The sequence below is a fragment of the Scylla paramamosain genome, chromosome 6 (assembly GCF_035594125.1).
Source record: "Scylla paramamosain isolate STU-SP2022 chromosome 6, ASM3559412v1, whole genome shotgun sequence".
Classification (NCBI taxonomy): domain Eukaryota; kingdom Metazoa; phylum Arthropoda; class Malacostraca; order Decapoda; family Portunidae; genus Scylla; species Scylla paramamosain.
In genome coordinates, this window is record NC_087156.1 from 24,544,497 (window position 1) to 24,551,041 (window position 6,545).

Sequence of the window (6,545 nt, forward strand, 5' to 3'; positions counted from 1 at the left end):
GGTTGCTCGCTCCGTGGCGCCGCTCCCTTGCCGCTGGCCCAGCCAGGCCATTCCGCCCTCGGCCACTGTCGCCACTTTGCGAGGCTGAACTGTTTTTGCATCCGGATGAATTTCCACCTTGCATGACACGCATGGTCACTCTATGATATGATAACTTTGCAGTAAGAAGATTTTGTTTGCGGCGAAAATGCCCCTTTGATAGAGACTGCTTGTGAGACAAACCGTCGGACAGGATAATTACTATGAAAACTTGGTTAAACTTCCGCTGATCTGCTTCCGTAATTCATTTGTTGTCGATGTCTTCCTGCAGTAATTTCAGCACGAGCACACATCTGGTATAACAGTCTTCCATGTTTTTGTTTATTTTTGTTATCTTAAAAAAATCATCCGAAATCCTTAGTGTCAAATATTGAAAGTTTGTCCTTGCTGATTCTAGTAATTGAAAAAAAAAAAAAGAAAATCTAGAATATCGCCTCGCTGTAAGCAGTCTTGTGGCACACTTTGTGGCAGAACGGGAGCCGCAGCTCAATGCCTCGCCGCAGGAAAGAGTCGACTCCTTTATGATAAAAATTGATTCAGTATATTGATCTTGTTTGGTTGTGGATAAGCCTTGTTTGTAACCAGTGAGGTGAGCTTATCTGTAGTGAACTTCTTTTCATATACGGTTTATATTTATAAAATTTATAAGTTACAAAAATTAACAAGAGGGTAAACGGATAAATTGTGAAAGTGTTGTGTATTGAAATTCTGAGGTGAATGAAATAACGCCGTCTGAGCTGGGTCTGAGTGGTGTTTGTGCGCGGCGTGCGGCAGTGGTGGTGAGGGTGTCGGTCCCGCGGGGACCACCGCTTGGAGCAACACAACACCAGCCGCCGCGGGACGATGCCGTCGCCGTTGAGATCTTGTGGCCGGCCCAAGATGGCGTCCCTCGCTCTGTGCCTGTGGGCGCACGTGGCTATGGCAGGTAAGGCCGCTCCCCTCATATTTCACCAACAGCGTGGCCCAAGCTGCCAGGAGCGTCAACACTGGCAGCTTGCAGCTCTCTCCCGCCACGAATGCAAATTTAGTCATAAAGTCTTAACTGATGCTTGTGCCATTATTCAAATGTACCAGTTTCAATTAAATTTAATTAAGAACGTTATTGCTGAGGTGCTGACCTCAGCCAATAAGGAAGGCAGCCCGTCAGACAGAGTTCTGTCAGCTGCGTCAAGCAGCGAGGCGGCACAATCACGCCGTGAGTCACTTTGCCTGCTAAAAGTCTGCCGGAAGTCAAGGACCGAGACCTTAGGAAAGCGTCATCTCTTGTGTAGTTTTACAGAAGCGGAACAGTTTTGCTTGAGTGTATTTACACTCACTGGGATGGCAAATGCTTTTGATAATTGTATGCACTGGTCGTAATGGTGAGTGTCGCCACTCTAAGACCGTCTGCATCCAGCTAAGCGGAGGTGGCGCTGCGGCACGTCAGCGGCACAGCTCCACGAGCAACTGTGTCGGCCGCCACCGAGTGGTTGCAGCCGCAGTTTTGCTGACCGTGTTCTTGTGCGGGAGTGCTGGCTATTGCTTATTTTGTTACAAATTGCCTCTGTTGTAGTCAGAATATGTTTTTGCGGCAATGTTATCTGTAAGGATCACGTCAGCAAGTCTGGGAAAATATTTATATGCACTTATATGATGATCCAGCGATTATTTATTCTTGATAATAATAATAGTGATAATAGTAATAATAATGATAATAATAATAATAATATTATTAAAACCAATTATATATTATTATTATTATCATTATTATTATTATTATTATTATTATTATTATTATTATTATTATTATTACTATTATTATTATTATTATTATTACTATTATTATTATTGTTATTATCGTTATTATTATTATTATTATTATTATTATTATTATTATTATTATTATTATTCTGCTCCTCCCACATGAAAAAAAAAACTATTATTATTATTATCATTACTGCTACTGCTACTGCTAGTAATATCAGTAGTACTAGTAGTAGCAGCAATAATGGTAGTAGTAGTAGTAGTAGTAGTAGTAGTAGTAGTATTTTGTTTTTGTGCTTGTTATTGTGGTCGGCGTTGTTGTTCCTATTGTTGTTTTATAACCAGCGCCACGGAGACTGGCCTCCGCCTTTTAGAGGAACGTCGGATTCACAAAGTGCGCGCACTAAGATCTTTTCACGATCAGTGTATCTGTCAATACCTGGGTAGGCTAGCGGTGCGTGCCTCGTCTCCAGTTTGGAGGTAGGACGAGAAGGGGCAGCTCCTGAGTCACTATAGGGTGAATATTGGTATCCCGTGGAGTAGTGGCTGTCTCGACGTGGTGGTGAAGTTGCATGGCGCAGACAGGACCCGCCGCCACCCACTCGTGTTGCAACGCCCGTGGCGGTATTTTTAGCTTCTTGGAATTGCACGTTGTCTTGGCGTGATGCAGATTGTTAGCTTTATTATAAAGCTAAACACACATGTAGACATGTAAATATTGTAGATTTTAATGATTCAGTAAAATAATGCGGTATTGTATGTCTCGTCATATAGCGTGTTTATATATATATATATATATATATATATATATATATATATATATATATATATATATATATATATATATATATATATATATATATATGCACACACACACATAGACACACACACTTGGTTAATGAAAGTTCACATGAATTTAATCTACAATACTCATTATTATATTCTCGAATACTTAAACAAAAATGCGGAATTAAAATTTATATTTTACAGCTTTTACAATAGAATAATAACATATAATGTGAAGGAGAATTTCATGAATAGTTACTAAGTTTTTATCTAGCTGTCTCTGTGTGTGTGGCTGTGTGTCTTCACGATGGCTTCAATCACGTGCTGGATCTGCCGTTACCCTCCCGGAAAGACCAACTTGTGGGTAAGGTAGAAGCCTAACACACACACACACACGCACACACACACACACATACACACATCCCATCCCTTTGCTCAAGAGGGACATTAACCACTCGCTGACAGTGAAAAATCTTCGGCGACCTGAGCGAGGTTCGAGCAGTGATAGGCGAGGACGCTCTCCACTGAGCCACGGGGCGGTGTGTGTGTGTGTGTGTGTGTGTGTTTCCCTTTTTTGTCTCTTATGACTCTGGCAACAGAAAAAAAAAAAAAATAGAATGTCAATCGAGTGAAAGAAAAAATTTGTCCGGTTGAACTGTAATATACAAATATCTGATGTATGAATTAAAATACATCAAACTATCTGATATATACTCGCCCATGCACACACACGCAGCCATATGTATGCAAGCAGCCACGCGAGACTGAACGGGTCTCATGAGGCAAAAATTACGCAAAAGAAAGTATGTTACGCCTGCATGATGTTAAAAAAAAAAAAAAAATCAGATTGAGAAGTTCAGAGTATCGATGAAGTTTTTGGTTTGGTTTTCTTCACATTGCTGAAAGAATGAACCTTGACATCTTAACGTCACCAGAGAGCATTACAGTAATCCTCCGACCTCTGGTAGGTAAGAGTTGGCGTGACTTGGTCGCATTGTCATTGTGCGTGCTGAGAAGTAGCTGGTGTTGAGGAGTCAGGCGTGGCTCACTGTCATTATGGAAATTATGAGCTCGTGATAAAGTATGAAATCTTTTGGCGCGTAATGAATTATAACTATGTAGTCCATGGCCTTTTGTCATCCAAAGCATGGGAATTTTTTTTTTATTTTATATTTATTTATTTATTGTTTTATTATTATTGTTATTATTATTATTATTATTATTATTATTATTATTATTATTATTATTATTATTATTATTATTATTATTCATTTATTTATTTATTTTATTTATTTATTTATTTTTTTTTTTTGCCGCGTCTTCGCAGCAACTAGCTGATGGAGGCGGGCGGCGATGTGCCGCGGCCTGGACGTTGCTTCCTCGCCATCTACCTGAGCGCCGCCTCCAGTGTTGCTCCGCCAAGCTGAATATATGAAGGAAAAAAAAAAAAAAATCAAGGTTTTAGATCAGAACAAGTGGTAAAGGCGGATCAAGCCTTGGCCGTGGGCAAAAATAATGGGCACCATATAATACTTTCAGGTAATGGTGATGCACCTAAAAGTCTGGCTATTGTGCCATAAATTGTCCGAAAGTCACCATATTAATTAAAATGAAATCTAATATGACTGGCAACTGGCTGCCTTTAAAGGCGCAGCGGTGTGGTGGCTGCTGGATGTCTGAATGTGTTTGAACCATTGTGTGAATATGAGGTGTGGCGAGACCCGTCTGTGTCCATTAAGACGAAGAGGGAAGCGATGCCACCAAGTCAGGATGATGTGGAGCAATAGCACGCTAAGTCGCTGGAAGTAGTCATCTTACTGGACGCTGTGCTGGACAGCCAGCCAGTGTGTGAGGTTCACTGTGTGGCCCCAACGGATGACTCATTTATCTTCATCACCATTCTTAGTAATACAAAACGGAAGCAAAATCTTGGTCCACTCAATAATGTATCCATAGAAGAACAACTGATGAGCGACACTTGCATGGCGCGTCGTCACCCTCGTAAACAAAGGTAAAGATTTAAGTAGCTTGACAGCGCAGCACTAGTAGCCTCTTCAGGTGTCAGCAGCTTTAATTATAGATACACTTCCTCATCCTGAAGGCTGAGCTTGGTGTCGGACAAACTCTTATAGAGAACATTTAAGTAATTCATGTGCTTGTATTATGTAATGTGTGTGTGTGTGTGTGTGTGTGTGTGTGGCAGGTGGGTCTGGGTTATGGTTGCGCCAAGCTGTGTCTGTAGCGCTGGTATGGGTGAAATATGTAGAGGATGTGAGGATGTGGCAAAATTCAGGAGGAAGCAGGTGCGTCAACCTGTAGAGGCGACGGGGAGTGCATGGGCGTGTTGGATGAAGGGTCGCGATAGGCCGTGTAAGGGAGTGTGTAAACGAAGAGGCGTGTCCAGGGCGAGGCTGCTGAGGGAGGGGTTGGTGTGCCCATTGTCGACCCATCAGCCCCTATGTCACATTCGACGGCCATTCTGAGCTTTCTGACTAATGGAGGTGATTAATGTATGTGTTGGTATTAATCTGAGTCGGGCCGTGTTTGTGCAGGGCGGTGGCACGGGTCGCTGCCGCCGCTGGTCCCCGGGGTGATTATGTGTCCATTATGGCGGATCAGGTGGCTCATGTCCTTATCCACAGTGTTCAGCGTTCCTCTACACCAGCTTGCTTCCACTGGCTGTCTGTCTCGGCGTCTGGGAATGTGGATTTGTTGGCCACTTGTTTCTCCACATTCCTGTCACACACCTAGGCTTATCCTCCGTGTGTGTGTGTGTGTGTGTGTGTGTGTGTGTGTGTGTGTGTGTGCCATAGCTCATAGTGTATTCCCTGTCGCTGTAAAGGTTGGTGTGGTTTCTGCCAAACGCCACCCACCAGCGCAGCAGTGTCAGCTTGTAACCTTTCATGCTGGGACTCGGCTTCCATGAACGACGGATGTCACTTATTTATATCCTATTCCAGCAGTTCTGTACGACCTCACCCTGGACGGCGGATGTTGCTCAAAACGTTCCAATTTAGTGGCCACGAACGGCGGATATCATTCATTTCCCTTCCTTCGTTGCCGTGTGATCTGACACCTTCTTGGAATATAGAGGATCGTGAGGTGTCGCGTCGCTGGTCAAGGGTGTCGTATCTTGCCGTCGCCCCATCACCGACTAATTGCATCGCCCCTGTCCCCTAATTGCGGACGACCGTCTTTATAAACTCTGATCCGGCTGTTAATTTCCGCTCCCCTCACCTCCCCTCGCACTCCCGGACAGGAAAGGGTTAGGGAGGGAGAGGTGCGGGGCTGGACAATTGTTTCTGTGGTGCTAGATGACGCCAGGGGGGATAAGGATGAGCAGGGCATTAGGTACAAGGTCCAAGAGGTGTACGTAGCGCAGTGCAGCCGACAGTGAGACGAAAGAATCGTTCGCTGTGAGTAGGGAAAGCAGGACAGGTAGGATATGCAAGACAACAGTAAAGCGAATAGCAGGTGTGGAGGGAAACACGCACACAGTAGAGAGAGAGAGAGAGAGAGAGAGAGAGAGAGAGAGAGAGAGAGAGAGAGAGAGAGAGAGAGAGAGAGAGAGAGAGAGAGAGAGAGAGAGAGAGAGAGAGAGAGAGAAATCCGTATTTTTATCGCTCGTACTTTTCCACACATATTCTATAGTCCCAATTCAGTGGGCCAGACAGACAGATAGACCCGTTCATGGTGACAGCCTGGAATGTCATGATGTCCCGCTCACTTTCCTTGACATACACGTTATGGAAAAAAAAAAAAAAACATCAACAACATTGCAGGGGAATAACATGCAGTCAGTAAAAGAACAAAAAAGAAGAAAAGAGGAAAAGAAAAACCGTTGTGTGATTGACAAATGGACGGACTGGTCACACTCTTACCTGGGAACATCTTTACCGCTGGCCAGGTGACAGTGCGGCGCCCTCCACCCTACCCCTGCTGTCATTGTCATCGTTTTATAATTTTTTTCACAACCA